General features: G+C 42.9%; 1 long non-coding RNA gene across 1 annotated transcript; it reads left to right on the top strand.

Annotated features, from left to right (window-relative positions):
- Window positions 1-3,881: 3,881 nt before the first annotated feature.
- LOC134485009 (uncharacterized) lies at window positions 3,882-16,961 on the top strand. Its single transcript, XR_010062911.1, has 3 exons — window positions 3,882-4,026; window positions 5,923-6,045; window positions 15,247-16,961. It is a non-coding gene; the product is annotated as an uncharacterized LOC134485009 (long non-coding RNA).
- The last annotated feature ends 806 nt before the right edge of the window (window positions 16,962-17,767 follow it).

The following is a 17,767-nucleotide window of genomic DNA, read 5'->3' as shown; positions in this document are numbered from 1 at the left end:
AACTACCCCCATAGTTAAGCTTGTTTACATGGCCAAAACATTTAAATTCTGATGCTTAATGAAATTGAGCACCCTTGGTTTGTTATTTTCTTTCTTCCTTATAAGTGTGGGTATGTTGTACCACCATATACATCTGTGTATATAGGTGCGTGTGGAGGCTTGCCCTGATGTTGACAGAAATTATCCTCTAATTACTCTCCCTTGCTCAAAGAAAGAGAGTCTCTCAATGGCTAAGCTGGCTCCCTGTTCTTCCTAGCATTTATGTAATCTTCAGTTGATCACTGAGCCATCAGTACTGCACATATTTATTTTTGAAAGTCAAAGTCAAGAGTTTATTTTGCCCCTTTTCTGCATGGAATTCTTTCTTGGTTTATTACTCTTTTGATATATTTTAAGTTGTACTCATACCTTTTTGGCCAGGTTGCTTATAGGGTTATGCCACAAATCCTGCCCTTTTCTTTGAACTGACATTTAGTTGATGAGCAAAGATTGGATTTTAAAGTTCTGCTCAGACCGTAGAGTAGGTATAGTTTGTTTCAGCCACAATACATAGAATAACTGAAATAATGTGCAAAAATGAACAGCTCTCACTGAAACATTAAAATTTAGATGAAAATTTAGTTAGGCTAGTTAGTTGTATTTTTATGCATAATCTTTTGTGTTCTCCTCTTGTCCAGCCAAGATGCACACTTATCTGGCAGTTCTGGAGACCATGAAAACCTGATTTTTAAAGAGCGTCCACACATCTTCTCAAAAAGTCATGATGTGTCTGACAAAGTGGAAGCTTCTCGTAAAGTAACAGAGCTTGAGAATGAACTGAACACTAAGTGAGAAGAGAGAGGTCACCTGTACTCAAGCAGGTCTGACCTTGGCAGTCGATTTGTGGGGTGGGCCTGAAGAGGAAGGAACAAATGTCCTTCTAAGTGATGTTTAATTTCTTTTTCTGAAATGGTTGCAATTGAGAGATGTTCCACATCCAAGAAATTTTGTCTTACTTTACCAAGAAAAATCCTGCCTAGTTCTTAGAGATCTGACAAAGGTGAAGTTACCCGTTCTTGTTAGCATTGGCAATCTTGGACCCAGAAGGCAGAATGAAGGGCTTTAAAGATGACAGGGTGTTTCCTCTACCCTACCTTTTCCATTGTCATTCCAAGGGCAGTAGGCCTAGACATTATCTTTCTGTTCTTTCTAAAACCTCCATTTTCCTACCAGACAGTGATCGCCGAAAATTTCAGAGCACTACTGTGTCTCTGGAATGCTGATTCTCCCAGAATTTCTTTTATTGTTGAGAATATTTTCCCTATCCTGTGTTTTTTGTCATTCTAGATGAATTTGAGAATTGCTCTTTTCTGCAGGAGACAGGCCTCTCAGCCTAGGGCATTCCTGTGTCATTGGGGACCCTGTATACAGGAGACAGGTCTCTTAGGGCAGGTGAAATGTTGCCTGTACGTTCTTTAATTTGCATGAGTTGGCTGCAAGGAGTTGTTAATGTAAGGCGCACAACACATCATTCATCTAAAATGTGAGCCTCCTGATCCAATGTAAATGTTTGAGATTGAATATCTAATTCATAATTTAATTTCCAAAATTCTAGAGAAAGGTTTCAGATTTGATGCTAGGGATTTTATTTTTATCAATTCAAATCACCAGAATACTAATCATTAGTGGAAAGCAAAGGTGACAGTTCTATTAGAGTTATCTAATACTTCAGTGGTTCCAAAGGCTGTAGAGCTCTCACAGCATTACACAGCATTCTTGCAAGCAGGAGCAAAGACGTCCGAGACGAATGGGAGCTCATGTGTGGCGGTCAAACACAGCTATCTCAGAAGTTGTAAATTTAGTAAAGAGATTTATAAACACTGTCAGGAAAGGAAGAAGCGTGTTGCTGTGCCCCCTGTGACTTAAGTGCTATAAGAAAACTTGTGTCAGTTGAGTCTGCATCTCCTTCTCAGCGTAACAGATTTATTTAATTTTAATTCCTGAATTTTGCATCCTCACTCCTCAGTTGAGCTATGGGAGAAAGGCCTGTTTGCTTATTTTGTGTGAAAGGTGACTTTATGATTTCAACACATTTTCTTTTTCAGAATCTCTAATATGGTTTCAGAAGAACTTTCTGTTCCATAGAAATCTGTGCATCAGGGAAATAATCACAATTTTAAATAAAACGGAAGCATTTGAAACCCAAAAATTCTTTTTAATAAGAGCTGTACGATCAATTGTTGAAATACAACCATTAGTATTTTTTACGTTTATCGAGTTTCCTATTTGAAAGCGTGTCTTTGTTTTTTCCTCTGTAAGAGAATAGAATGTCCCAGAGAGCTGATGAAGGATTTGCACACTTGTCTGGCCCAGGACGTGCATTCTCCTTGTGTCTGCAGCACATAGGGAGCCTTTGATAGCATAAAAAGAAGCCTTTGATACCTCCCAAAGAAGAGCAGGTACCTGCTGTCCCTAGTGCATGGGAAGACAGATGCACTCAAGAACCTGCAAGCATCTGAAAACACTGCATGTGTGTTTGTGAGACCTGTAGTGAAGTAGACTTGGCCATCCCTGGACAGTGAGGTCAGATGTGAATAAGTGTTGCAAGAGCACATTGAATAGCGTACACTACTGTTGGGAAATGTTTTCCTAAGGTCTGGACTCCCCAAACTACTCACTGATAAGCCCATTGCCTTAAAGGTCTTCTGGTCATTCACGTTTCAAATGTAAGTGGCCACTCAGTACTGATGGAAGGAAGGTATGTTTTATTATCATGGCACAGGATACACTGATCCGTTCCAGCAGGCTGAAGGGTCAGTGGGATGTTGTGTCCCCTCACCCTCATGACTACTGTGCTTTAGCACGGGGAGCAGGACAGTGTCCAAATCTCAGGGTTTGGGTGAAATGTAATGATGGAGTTGGGAAGTTGCTGGTCAAAGGATGTAAAGTTCAGATGAACAGGGAATGACTTTGAATACTGTTACCTGTAGCCTATGACACTCAGCAGTGTCCTATAAATAATGCAAAGGAACTTTAAGAAAGGGGAAGCATGTTTGAGGGTTTAAAAAGCTTGTGGGGAACTTTTTTGGAAGAACAAAACTTATATGTTGGAATTAGTGTTTGTATTTCTATATTTTAATTTATTTTTTTTAATTCTGTAGAGACATCCCTTAGAAACTAGATTTGGTGCTGACCCAGGACCATGTCTTCTTGTGCTCCCTGTCCTGTGTGGGATTTGTGGCTCAGGCCTACTGTGGCCCCTGGTCTCTGTACCACTTCATTTTCTGCCAAATCCTACATGAGTCTTCCTTTGCCCATTCCCAGGTAATAAAGTGATTTCAGAAACAGTTATACTCATGAATTTATTATACAATTAATCAGAATAGGGTGGTTGATTGACTTGGCAGAAGAAATTTTCATCTCCTAAAGTGTCAAGCGATTTGTTTGTATAAGAATTTTTTTCAACCTGTTCACTCACAGCGCTGGGAGGTAAGTGCCAGTCTTGAGATTGCCTAAACGTTTTAAACAGTATGTAGATAGTACTGCCCCTACTCGCCCTGTGATCCCAGGCAGTCACATACAGAACAGGATGGGGGATCAGGAGACATCAGCAGACCACAGGTGTGGATAAATATTAAAGTGTGAGAAATGAACACAGAACCTGCGGGGCCTGATTGAAGGACCCTATAAGACATTGTCTGTGTGGTAGACTCTCCTGAGATGGTAGAGTGGAAGGGGAAGGGCCTCCTCCATTACAAGTCTCAGGGGGCAGGATCGCCAGTGGGCTGGGAAAGTGATGGCTCTAGGTGAGATGGGTATTCAATGCCACAGTAAATTGATTTGTATTTTACAAGCACTGTAAATGCGAAGGATATTGAAAGGTAGCCTGGAAAACTTCAGTGTATGGGCATAGAGCTCATGCGCGCGCATGAGTGTGGCCAATGAACGATACCCGGCCCTCCTCTCTCGGACTTAGCCATGCCCTTCATTAGTTCCTGAGGGGATTTTTCAGAACAGAGGTTATGGCAGTTTCACCATCCAATTCCAGTGAGTATGAGGGGAGCCCATGGAGTTTGAAACCACTCCTTTCTGCTCTCAGGGATGTGGGGAAAATAAGAGAATTTGGGTTGGCTTAGTAGCACTATTTTGTGAGTCTTAGCTTGAGTTCCCTCGGGATGGAGACCAACTGCTTCTTTTCCGAATCTTAGGGAAGTTGACCCGTTTTCTCCCAACTGTCCTTATGGCTCCTTCCTCCATCTCCCGCTTGGGGCTTCTCTGGACTCTCATTTGCTGCATCAACACATGAAGGTTCCCTGACTTGACACCTCCTTATGCTGAACATCAGCAGACTCCATACTGAGCAGGATTTGGGAGTACAGCTGTTAATACCAATAATTATGTAACCGTACTCGTTGCCCTCTTAGAGCACACCGCAGAAAAATAGATTGATAAAAGTGAACAAAAATATAAACATCATATGTGGTAATGGCTCCCAAGCAGAGAATCTGAACCTTACAGCAGCCCCACCTAAGTTTTATGAACAGGAAACCGGGAAGGGGAATGACATTTGAAGTGTAAGTAAAGAAATGTATCTAATAAAAAATTAAAAAAACAAAAACAGACAAATAAACAAAGAAGTCTATGCTGTGAACATAATCAGAAAGATGATCTGATCTGCCTCTTTTGTTTGTGTGTGTGTGTGTGTGTTTTACCTTGACTTCCGTAGTCAATGGAGTTCAGATAACTGTAGGAATGCATTTTATGGTTTAGAGGCACTGATAGGATCATTCCTTTACTTATGCTCCCCCTACTAGTTTTCTTACACATATCTCATCAAGATTTAAGCTGTTATGCATCCATAAATCTTAATGCTTACTAAATCATTTTAACTTTCCTATTCTTTTCATCTTCTTAATATTCCTGGTACCTAAATAATACAATCCTGTAAAAGGTGTTTCAAATTTAGCTGGTAGACTGATAAGCCTCTTAAAACACATGACTTAGGAAACAAGCTAACCTACATTATGGCTGATTGGTGCATGGAAAAACAGATTAATTCTAAATTAAATATATTAGACTATTTAAAATAGTCCTGCTTTAATATTTGTAATCATATCAAATTTTAAATATAGGATTATGAAGCCTGTGATTTGACTGTACTATACTGCATTCTCCATATAGATTTTTACATGAATTACTGAAAATTTCTTGGCAAAAACTTATTATGTGAGCACCTTTAAAACTAATACCACTGGGGATTTTCCATTTAATGGGGATATGAACCGTATGTTTAAATACAGGTAAAAGTAGATTTACACTTAGCAGCCAACTAAGTAACCTGGATGTAGTCACTTATATTCAATTGAGTAGTTGCTTGTAGAAGGGAGCGCAAACTGCAGATCAGGTATTTCAAGGAGCTCTCTTGGTATAAACTTAGCCCTAGCTAATTTGGCCATAGGGAATTCATGGTCCTTCTGATACTTGATCAGTCTAAGCCAAACTTCCTACACAAAAGGTCAGGATGCAGTTCCTCCTGTCTCTATGTCTTTTTTTTTATTAACGTGAGTATTTCTTATTTACATTTCGATTGTTATTCCCTTTCCCGGTTTCCAAGCCAACATCCCCCCAAGCCCTCCTACTCCCCTTATCTATGGGTGTTCCCCTCCCCATCCTCCACCATTACCACCCTCCCCACAACAATCACATTCACAGGGGGGTTTAGTCTTGGCAGGACCAAGGGCTTCCCTTTCCACTGGTGCTCTTACTAGGCTATTCATTGCTACCTATGAGGTTGGAGCCCAGGGTCAGTCCATGTATAGTCTTTGGGAAGTGGCTTAGTCCCTGGAAGCTCTGGTTGCTTGGCATTGTTGTTCATATGGGGTCTCGAGCCCCTTCGAGCTCTTTTAGTCCTTTCTCTGATCTTATCTGCCTCTTAAAATTCAGTTTTTAGCAGGTGTGCTTCCTGGCCAAAGAAGTCAGATGAGTGCATGAGCAGCCCCTTTGAGGACAAGGCTTGGATTCCCAGGAGCAGACAAGGAACTCTGTGGGCATACTCCAAGGAAACTGGTGAGAACCACAGCCAGCATTTTGGATCTTTCCAAATTTGCCTAAGTGTACATTGAAAGAAGAAACCTCTATTCTGGCAACTAGTGCTATATTCCTTAAGGAGAGCACAGCTCTGCCTGCTTCAAGCTCAAGCTTAGCTATCGGGAAGCTTCCCCCTGGGACTGGACCTTGGCACCTAACTCAGGACCACTTTACCTCACCTTGAGAGATAGACTTCCATCCACCCCAAGATAGACAAGACTTCCATCCACCCCACGACAGAGCTGGGGTTAGAGCAGCGACTTTCAGGCTCTGGAGCACACCAAGAATGCACACTCTAGTGTTTGTGGGCTGCAGGCAGAACTGAGCAGAGGTTTCTGTTGGCTTCCATTTGGAGGTCTGGGGTCCAAGAGTTGGCTCCAGTTCTCCTCCGTTTGTAGGTAGCTGGTTCCTCTTGGTGCCCTGTGGTCTCTCTCTGCACCCTTCAAGTGTCTGTGACTTTAGGGTCCCTTTCATAAAGACAGCAATGTCATTACAAGAGAGCCCACCTTTCAGGTTTCCTTGAATGGATCACATGGAAGGCATTGTCACCTACTAAGTGTCAGGGACTTCATCCTTCACCATATTAATTGGGTTACAACTTGTCCAAGTGAAGGTAGTGAAGAGAGACTCATAGGGTCAGAGCAAACCTGACAGAACTATCTCAATAAATCTCAATAAATCCTTCCTCTCCTTGATTTTCCAAGACTACCTACGTCTTATGAGCACCTACACACACACACACACACACACACACACACACACACACACACACACACACGGCTTTGAAGGTATCAGATTTTTATTTTTAAGGCTGAAATGTTTCTATGACTTTCTCTGTAAACCCTGCTTCCCAGGTAGTTTCCACGGCACCTTACTGACCGAAAGATAAAAGAGTCTCGAGTGTCAAGCTTGCATCCCTGGTAGTCCTCAGGTCTGGTGCTGATGGGCTCAGAGCCATGGGGTGTGTGTGGGTAGCCGGCCATGCCTTGCTGAGGCTGACTTGTCTTGGCTCTGCAGTATGTGAAGGAGTCTTCACAACCTGACTGTTGACTTTCTCCTTGCTGAGACTGTTTCTACCATTTCTTGTTCTCTGTTCATTAATGGTGATTCAGTGTGGGCAGGTAAATGCTGTTTTGAGGCAATTTTTTGGATCCTGGCTGCAAGTTAAAGAAAAAAAGGTAGTTGAATTGGAAACAGAAAATGCTGTTCTGTCCCTGAGATTGGCATAGGTAATCTCTGTCCTGTAGACTGATTGACTGATGAGACACATGTGAGTGTTTGCTTTGCATAGGCTACTGCAGTTGCAAAAGATTAAAAGAAAGGTAGCTTTCCTTTGATGGTTGGTCCCCTCCAGTGTGGTGCACACTTAGTGAGTCATCCACTAGTGGAACAGAGATTAATCCTAAATTTTTCATCCTCGTGATCAGAAGTATTTAAGTAATAATCCATTAATGATACATCCAACAGTTGGGTCTGGACAACTTTGTTGTACTGTTTATGCATGATGAACTCATCCATATTAATTTTAATTAATCTATAGATATAGTAGTCACCTCCAACACCCAAAGACTTGTTCTAAATACGTGCAAACTCAGGTGATGAGACATGGTTTCTCAGACACCCCCACAGCACGCCACACAGCAGGGTGGATGCTGCACAGTTCAGATGCAGACTTTTCCAGTTTGGCTGGGTGTTCAGTGTACCCTTCATCTACTCACAGGCTCTTCTGACACAACCTCCACTGACACTCCAGTTGTTTATTTTCCTTGTATTTTTGTTTGAAGGGTAGTGCTCTTTTTACAGGGTCCCAATTCTTGAAGGCATTGGATCCCCTGCAGATAAACAGTCTGCCTTGTCTTAAATTGTTACGTGTGTGTGTGTGTGTGTGTGTGTGTGTGTGTGTGTGTGTGTACAGCCACATATTTCGTGATCCTACCCATAGCTGACCCACTCAGAACACATGCAGGAGGTGGGAACAAGAAAAAAATAAAGGAGTAAAATGCGGGGTGCAAGGCAGTTGGGAGCAGAGCATCAGGAGGAAGAGTCCAGAGTCCAGGGAGGCAGGGTGTGAAAGTACAGCAGCAGCTTAAAGGGGCTGCCAGTTCTTAGGGTGTGGGGACCAGGTGTGTTAGGAGCACAGGGAGAAGTTGAATGTGATGAGCTTTCAAGTTTAACTACTGCCTGATCTCTGCAGTGCCATCCCTGGAAAAGTGATATAAGTAGTCCCTCGTGCCCTGATCAAATCACAGACACTTTCACTGTCAGATCCCAGTGTGTTGGGGACCCCTACCCTGGGAAGTCCTCAGGGGTGTAAGGAGCATGGACTGGTTTCCTTTGTGGTGTACTCACCATGAGTGAGGAAATATTTGTCTGCACCTCTTCTGGAAGCAGAGATAGTAAACATGGGTGACACTCCTGATAGCCTGTCTGTATAAAGTTTTGGCTTCAGTGGTGTTAGCTCTCTGGCTAAAAGATCTAATCTAACAAGTCCTAAGATTTCACAGATGAGGGAATTATGAAAGCAGTTAACTGAAATACATACTCTGCTATTCTGAATTTGAAACAGGCTTCAACCTGACACTCTTCCTCCTTATCCTCCCCAGACTTCTTTCTTTTGTCTACATACATTCCTAGTGGCATCTCTGAGGACCCAATTCTGACTTGTGACTGGGCCTGGGTCATGCTCATGGGTTGGGGAAGTAACAGATGACTACACTGGGGCCCTTTTATCCATGTAGCAAATGAAGTTCCACAGGTCATGATTATAACTCAGGATACATAACCCATTGCAAGAGATCCTCAGCTGAAATCACAGAACTCAGGAGGGACTAAAGACCACAGACTTGCAACATGATGTTCATCTTTCTAAACCCCTCAACATTTCACCAAATAACCGGTAATCTAGAGTACCCCAGCACACACTGAGAAGTGTAGAGAGAAAGAATTTCATGTCTATGTTCCTCTGCACATGAGAAAGAAGTTTCAGGACAGTAAATAGGTTTTGAGGGTAAGTTTTTCTTTTATAAACACCATTCTCTCTCTCTCTCTCTCTCTCTCTCTCTCTCTCTCTCTCTCTCTCTCTCTCCCCCCCCCTCTCTCCAGTTAAAATTATTTATTTTTATTTCACATGCATTTGTGTTTTACCTGCATGTGCATCTGTGTGTGGCTGTCAGATATCTTAGGAATTTTGCATGTGGGGGCAATTCCAGTTAAAACCATCAGAACAAAGAGGAAATGCAGCATCAACAGTAGTAATCAGGTCCCTCTAATTAGTACCCTGTGGATGTACCTGCCCTTGTGGCTACAGTCTTCTTTGTGAATGCATGCCATGCATGCACTGCACGACAGCTGTGATGCTGGTGTCCAATGGCTACCAGAGTACCTGCATCTTGCCTTGCCTACAGAATACTGGCATCCAGCCCTGTCTCCAGGCAAGCATGCTGAGGACGAAACATTAGCCACATGTAAACAACATGGGATTTGTAAGTACACAAAGAATATGATTTCCTATGAAATCTGCATTATAAAAGGAGGGTAGCATGAAGGAGAGAGATGCTGTAGACTAGGACTCCAGTTACACAGTGGTTTCCATATGGATTTGTCAGACATGACTAGGAAGGGTGCTGGGAACCTGTGCAGACTTGGACAAACACAAATGCTTTTCTGTAATGGGATCCAAGAGGAAAACAGTATCAGATGAAAGTTCCTTACCCAAGGATGACCTCTCTTCAGTGAGAAGGCCAGAGTTATGTGTGGCTTCCATCTAAAGACATCGGGTCGAATGTGTGAGTCAGGTGTCCTTGTGCCTGCTGTTCTCCAGTGCTTTTAACAAGAAGGCTCCCTCCTTCAAATTGGCAAGCTTGAGGGTGGCGAGGTCTGTCCCTGCTGTGGTTGGATTATGGTCATCCAACAAGGGTGTACATGAGTATATGTGCACTGTGTGCATTATGTAGTGCCCACAAAACCCGAAGAGGGTAAGATATTCTAGATCTTGAGTTGCACATGACTGTGAGCTGACTTGGAAGTGTTGAAAAACAAGTGAAGGTCCTCTGCAGTAGCAGCCAGTGCTCTGAAATCCTGAGCTTTCTCTCTAGTTCCTGCTCTGTAGGTTTCTCGTGTCCTGTTGATTACTGTCTTCTCCACTAGCCTGTTCCACAGGAATCAGTCTTATGATTGTGTAGCATCACAACACCAAAAATACTTAAATCTCTGACTGGATGCCCTGACTGATTTTTACACAGGATAAAAGTCGGCTACATTTGTGTTTGATTATTAACAGTGCAACTGGAAATAAACTCAGATCATCAGCTATTCCTTTCACCTCTGAACCATCTCAAAAGCTCACACTATATATTCTGTTCTGTCCTCAGTGTACCATGTATTGCTATAATCACCAGCATTGTTAAAGCAAGCCAAAGGAGATTTATAAAATCTTCAGATTTTGAAATTTACATTCACACATAGCTTGTGCTACACATCATTAATCCCCCTTTCATGAGAGAGAAGGTCTCTTTACTGTCCAAACCACACTTGTGTACAGGGTGAGTTTTAGGACAGCTTCAGTTTGTGGTAACACTCTGTCTCAAATTAAGCACACAACAGCAACAACCCAACCACACTCACACAGAAACACATGCATGGAACACACACACACACACACACACACACTCACACACACACACACACACACACACACACACACACACACACACACACACACCGAGCACTTTCCAGTTTCTACCCTTCCCATTCCTCAAGTGAGCATTCAGTGTAACTGTACTTTAATCTCACCTACCTCAGTCCTTCCATTCTGTAGGCTTCTCTTAAACCCTCAGGAATTGGCAACTGACATCAGGCCGGTTTCTGCTTGCTGGTGGGGAAATTGGGTTGTGTTGCTTTGTTAATCTGTACTCCCTCAGCCAACTTCCCCAGGCCCTGAGAAGATTCCATTAACCTCCTTCAGAGTACTTCAGTGTTTTTAAGTCATACTCAACAAAGTAAGAAACCATTTGGTTTGATTGCAGCATTTAGGATTGTGTTGAGTAGGTACCAGCAGAATGTACACTGTTTATGAAGTAGGTCTGTGAGTAAGGGCTAGGTGTAATTTTATCTGCTGAGTGAGTGAGTGTTTGCTCCATATCGTTTCCCATTTTGGCTTCTGTGGTATTTTTATTCCTATAGACTAAACGGTTTGAGTTTGTGTTGGCTTCTTCTTTGATTTCAGTATCCAGCACCTCTGGACTTATCCTATAAGTATTACCAGATTAACAGGGCTGTTGATTTTCCATGGAGATGCTTGTTTACATTTTTACTTAATCCACATCTTATGTTCAAGAGGAGGGAGAGCAGCTTGCTGGCTTTGCAGCAACACACATTGACCCAGAGTGAAGGTTCTCTCTGTTACTGATTCGAATTCCTGAATCATTATGACATTTTGCATGAGCTATCCTCCACTGTCTCGGGCATTTGAGTACTCCTTTCCCAGTTGGTGACTCTGTTTGGGAAGACTCAGGAGGTGTGCCCTTGCTGGAGAAAGAATGCCAGTGGGGCTGGGCTTTGAGGTTTTAGTGCTCTGCACCACTCCCTGTGCACTCTCTGCTTTGTACTTGTGATTCCAGATGTGAGTCCTCTGCTTCCTGCTCCTTCCACTGTGCCCTGTAGTCATGGAACTTAACCTATGGTAACAGGTGGTCTGTGAAATAGGATCACTAATCGCCTACATGTTTTATAGTTTGCTGTGCTCATGGCATTTCTGTCACAGAAATACTAAGGTAACTAATGCAGAAGGGGATGTAATAGAGCGGACTCTTGCTCTGTGATACCTGACCATGCCAGTTTGTGCTTCTTACTTGTTTTGGAAAATATGCAAGAATTCAGAACTTTGAACTAGAAGTGGCGCAGTGCTCTAAAAAGAGTTCAATGGGGTATACTGGCAGGAGCTTGGGAGTCAGGAGTGCCAAGACCTATTCAGAATGTGGAAGCCCAGGACAAGGGGATTCAGAAGGCAATAATATTTGTAACTGGCCTGGGATAATTTGTATGATGCTTTTAAAAAATGTGGCTTCCTTCAGCCCACATCCTAAAAACCTACCTGAGGCTAAATTAAAAAGTAATAAACAAATTTCTTCGATGAAAATTTGAAGAGAGCCCAGTATGGCCTCTGTTATACTGAGGTTATAGGACTTCAATGAAAAAGAGCAAATAGGGCAAATAGAAATGCAAAATGTACAGTTTACAGAGAAAAAGACACTGGGAAGATTAATATTATAGCCAATGCCTAGGCCAGAAGAGAGCCTGCAATTACTTAGGAGATTAGAACCTTAATAAGAGGCCATGTCTCCTCAGGTGATGACATCACTCAATTAACCTCGTAATCTGTGGTAGAAAGTGACTTACTTAGTGTTCTCCTGCTATTAACAGACACCATGACCAATGCAAATCTTATAAGAAGAACACTGCTTTGGGTTTGGCTTACAAGTTCAGCAGTTTGGTTCATTATCATCAAGGTGGGAGCATGGCAGCATCTAGGCAGACATGGTACAGGAGGAGCTGGGTGTTCTCCATCATCATCTGAAGGCCGCTACTAGAAAACTGGTTTTCATGCAGCTAGGACAAGAAACATAAGGGTCACATCAACAGTGACACACTTCCTCAATCAAGGCTACACCTATCCAATGAGGGCTCATCTGCAAATAGTCCCACTCCCTGGGCTGAGCATATTCAAATCAACACAGGAACATTAGGCATTTTCAGTTCCTGAAATCACCTGTGATCAGAAGCTGCTGCTACTGTGGGTCATGGGGCCCAGCGCTTTCCAGAAATCAGGCATCTTCTCATGTACTCTCATCAGTCACTGGGAGTAAGGAAGCTCAGCAAAGGACTGCTGTGTGGGCTGAGAAAACTGAGAAAGTCTGCTTGGGAAGGTGTGTCAATCTTCATCTCCACATGGAGATAGCATGGGGGTTACCTGACCTTACCTGACCAGTTTCCATGTTTGGTACCCCTGGATCATATTCATTGTCAGGTAGGAAAGTGTTATTTGGCACCCAATGTCATGTTGTGCTTATCATGTACCCAAAGTTGATAGATGACTTAAGATTGTAGGCTTGAAAGGTATCCAGTTTCTAATCTGGGAAGGAGAACAGCAGGCCTGAGAGGAACAGGCCTCATGTGTAGAGGGATGTACCATCTGTACATGGTTGGGAGAAGCTCAGAGAAGGTTAGTCAAACCTGTCTATCCAGTAGAGGTTAGTTAACTGTGAAACTATCACTAACAGTAAAGGTAACTTTGAACTCTGAGGAAGAGAAGGTTTGTTGCCATTGTTTGTGGACCATGCTTCAGAGGTGATGAGACACAGAGAAACTGTGTCTTGGGTTCATGCCACGAAGCGTGCTAGCTGAGCACTTCACATCTTAAGTTGTGTATGTCGTCAGGGCCCTTACACAAAGGTGATCTAATGACAGTGTCTTGCTTTATTTGTAGCAATCACATGAATTTAAATTTCCTACTTGTTCTTGTTCTTAAAAACTCACTGATTAGTTTTAGCTGAGACTCCTGGGAGTCTTCTCTCTCACATGCTGTAAGTTTTAAAGATTTGGTGATTAACATAAATAACTATTCATAGGTCAACACAGGGCCCACACTGACCTCACCTTGCTATCTGGAACTGTTACTCCTGAGCCAAGGGTCGCAAGGGTCTCTGCCTCAGAAAGAAATGTGGTAAAGTTATCTCATAATCTATTCACATTCCTTGTGTCATCCAGAATATCTGCTAGAATGAGAGAATCCTTCCCTGCTCAGGACAATGTAGATACTGCTTCCCCAGGAGGAAAGAAAGGGCCACGTCCTCCCTCCATGGGACAGTCCCTGATGTTCACTGTAATGTCACCCAACAGTCCCACCTTGAATCTGCTGTTCCACTTGAGCATGGAGCTTCCCTTTTATTCTGGGAGATAAACAGGAATCTCCAGCTAGGAACAGTGGTCCAAACATGAGGTTAAGTGAAGGCAGTTAGAATGGGGTATATACATTAAGGGTTTCTGATTGAATGGTTCTGAACTTAATGTACTTCCTACTAGAGTCATCTGTAAGTGATATGTAAGCTTTGTATTAAAATGTACCTTTAAGTCCAAGATTTCATTGTAGGTTAATGCCATACACTCTCTTAAAGATAATTTAAGAACTGCATAAAGAAGAGAAAATACTGATCAGAAAATGTTCCTAGGTGTACAGGACTGGTTTACATGTGCAAGTCTCTGTGCTCAACTCCAAGAGCACACAATATGCATTAAGAAAGTAGATGATAAGAACTCTCTCTCTCTCTCTCTCTCTCTCTCTCTCTCTCTCTCTCTACCTCACTTTCGATCTATCACTCTCTCATGGGTGTGTATGTCTGTGTGTGTGTGTGTGAATGTGTTTGTGAATCTGTGTCTGTGTGTCTGTCTGTCTCTCTCTCTCTCTCTCTCTCTCTGTGTGTGTGTGTGTGTGTGTGTGTGTGTGTGTGTGTGTGTGTGTGTGAATGTGAGCTGAGGGTCTGCATGCCGAGTTGGAAAAAGGATCCCATGTTGATTGACTCCCACCTTGACAAGTATCTTGTTGTTGGGATGACCAGCATGTGACTATTGGGACAAGATAGAAGTATTTACAAAGCCAACAGTTTTGACCGATTTATGCAAATTAGGGCAGATTTGAGAGTACACTTAAGAGTTTTAAACTTTGTTTGAAAAAACTAAACAGTGTTCTTGGAAGCGTTTCTTTGGAGTAGACCGCCAAAGGCCAAATTTTATCTGATTGTTGGTGAGCACCTGTGGGTTTTTGTGTTCCTTATGTAGTATCCCTTAGGTTTGGGTCAGACAATGTAAACCTTATCATTTCCACTGTTTTTAACATCTCAAATGATGTCCCACGTTCTAGGTGCCAATCCACAAATGCCCACTCCTACATCTTCTCCCTCCTCCCTCCATTTTGCCACTATGATGCTGCTCCTAAACTCACCCAACTTTTCGAAACCCACCACTCCAGCCTCCTCCTATGTTCGAGCATCACATCTCCACAGGACCAAGGGCCTTCCATCCCATTGGTTTCAAATAATGCCATCCTCTGATATATATTGGTTGGTGGTCTATTTTCTGGAAGCTCTGGGTTATCAGCCAGCATATATTGTTCTTCCTCTATTGCAGGACCTCCTCTGTCACAGGACATCCACTGTTTAAGCACCACCACTACCTCAGGAAGTCCACTGTCTGTGTGTCAACTCCACTGTTACAGGACCACAAGTGTCTCAGCACTTCAACTATCACAGCACTTCTACTGTTCAGGAGCTCAAGAGTCTCAGCATCTCAAGTGTCACAGGACCTCCTTTGTCCAAGAACTGGACTGTCCAAGCAACACTACTATTACAGGACTTCCACTGTAGGAGCACTACAACTGTCTCAGTACACCCACTGTCCTATAACCTCCACTATCCCAGGAATTCCACTGTCGTAGCACCACTCCTAGCAACTAAAGTGTTTCAGGACATCAACTGAAGCAAGATCTCCCATGATTCTGCAACTTCACTGCCACAGGATCTCTACAGTGACAGGAATACCCCTGTATCAGCAATTCCAATTTTGCAGGACCTCCACAGTAGCAGAACCTTCAATTGTGCAGCAGCTCCATTGTAAGTAGATTGACCGCCACGATCTCAGTGCCTCCACTTTCAAAGGACCTTCACTGTCACAGAACCGGCGCTATTTCAGTGCCTCCAATGTCGCAGGACCTACCTCTTAACAGGATCTGCACTGTTGCAGCAACTGTAATTTCAATTTTTCAAAGTCATTGCTGGTTATTAGATTTGAGGCTGAATGAAATGTGATGCTACTTTTGACAGCATAAGAATTTGTTCTATCTCTTGTGATAAATGCCATGTGTGCTAGGACCAGTAACCTATGGAAGACTTCATGAGCTCATACCACTCTCCACCTCACTTTGTGGAAGCTGGTGTTTTTAGAGTGTGATAAACTTCAGATGAATGGATGCATTCAGCTGCACCACGCTCTAGAGTGGGCTACACAGCAGTCATATTGAGTCCTTGCTGGGAAGAGAAGAAATCCAGAAGAGGGAGATGGTTGGGTTGGGGGAAGAATCATAAAACACTTAGAGGATATAAGAAGGTAAGAATTATGGGGAACTGGAAAACAGAGCCAGAGGAAGAATGAGCACAGAGCAAACTGGGAAGGACAAAGTACAAAGGCACGTGGGTTTTGCCATCTGCGTGTTCTCTGGACAATCTCCCTTGGCCTCATTTCTGGGAGAAAACTCTTCCTCCAACCCCTTGTAATGTTTCATTGTTGAAGGAAAGCAGCAACACAACTTCATCAGTGAATTTCCCCATTGGAATTGGTTCATCCTTTAATGCCTCTGGGAAATCCCCAGCTGGGGAATGTCCTGCTCTCTGCTGAGAGACAGCAGGAAAGTAGGTTGTCCTCTGTTTTCTCGTTGCTACAGCTCTTCTAAGTGTGGCTGATTGTTGAGTGAAGACACAGGACACTTCTGGTGTGTATGTATGCTTTGTTCACTGTGGGTGTTGTCGGGAGTGTCCTGAAAAGAAGAAGGGCATGCCCAATGGCTCTTTGCTTCCTCTTTGACTAGCCTTATGATCATAGGGAGACACTAGGCCATTGGAAGATGAGGAGAACAATGTGTCTATGTTGTGTTCACTTCTATTCCTATTTAGTCCTAGAGGGAAATCAGCAAGGGTAGAGAATGGGACCGTAACTGGACAAAGCTGCTGAGCCTGTGTTGTGAAGCAATTCCTGTGTATAACTTGCTGTTACATTAAGCAATAGGATGCCATGTTCTGGTTATACCTTTTTGATGCAATGAATCTATAAAATTTTACCTCAAACCTCAATATATTACGTTTCTTCCTCTTTTGGAGTATCTGGCATGGGAGGGATCACTTCTTCATAAGGATTTGTGAACCTCTTCCAGTTTTCATTGACCAGGGGTACATCATCACCTCTGAGACTGTCAGCCCATAGTTTGGATTGACTTTTATTAAGAGGCTAAGCTGCCTCTTCTGACACCCCACAGTGAGCAGGGTACACACCTGCTACAACCTGTCTTCTGAACTGTTGTATGACAACAGAGTCAAATACAACAGTGAAATATAAGCCTACTCCTAAGATCCATACGTTGTTGTTGTTGTGTTTTTTTTTTTTTTGCACCATCATAAAGTTGTCCTAGGAAGAGATCAGGTGCACCAATAGGGTAAGCACCATGCTGCCAGTTCAGCATTTGCCCAGGTTTGTCTTGAGTTGAAGGCCAAAGTCGATGCTTTTGACTTTTCCATTCTTCTCTAACAAAATAAAATCTGGTTTCAGGTCACTGTGAACTTATACAGTGCCCATAGCCATAGATAAAGCCTGCTAACATTTGCCTAAATATTTCCTTGGCTCCTTCCTCCTCTCGGTGGAAAGACTTTCAGATGTATTTGTAAAGCTGTAAAATTTCAACCAGTTTCACGATAAGTTATTAGAATTGTCTCAGACTCAATTGGAGAAGCAAGATGATGTTGGGGTGGATGAAAAACTTCATTATATTTGCCATGGACATGTTTGGCTGGCACCATTGCTTCTTCTTTGCATGCACTTTGATAACCCCTGTAGCAGAACTTCCTCTGTCCCAGCACCTGAACTATCCCAAGACCTCCACAGT

The sequence above is a fragment of the Rattus norvegicus genome, chromosome 1, assembly GCF_036323735.1.
Source record: "Rattus norvegicus strain BN/NHsdMcwi chromosome 1, GRCr8, whole genome shotgun sequence".
Lineage (NCBI taxonomy): Eukaryota > Metazoa > Chordata > Mammalia > Rodentia > Muridae > Rattus > Rattus norvegicus.
Note: the sequence above shows the minus strand (reverse complement) of the source record. Positions and strands in the feature narration are given on the sequence as shown.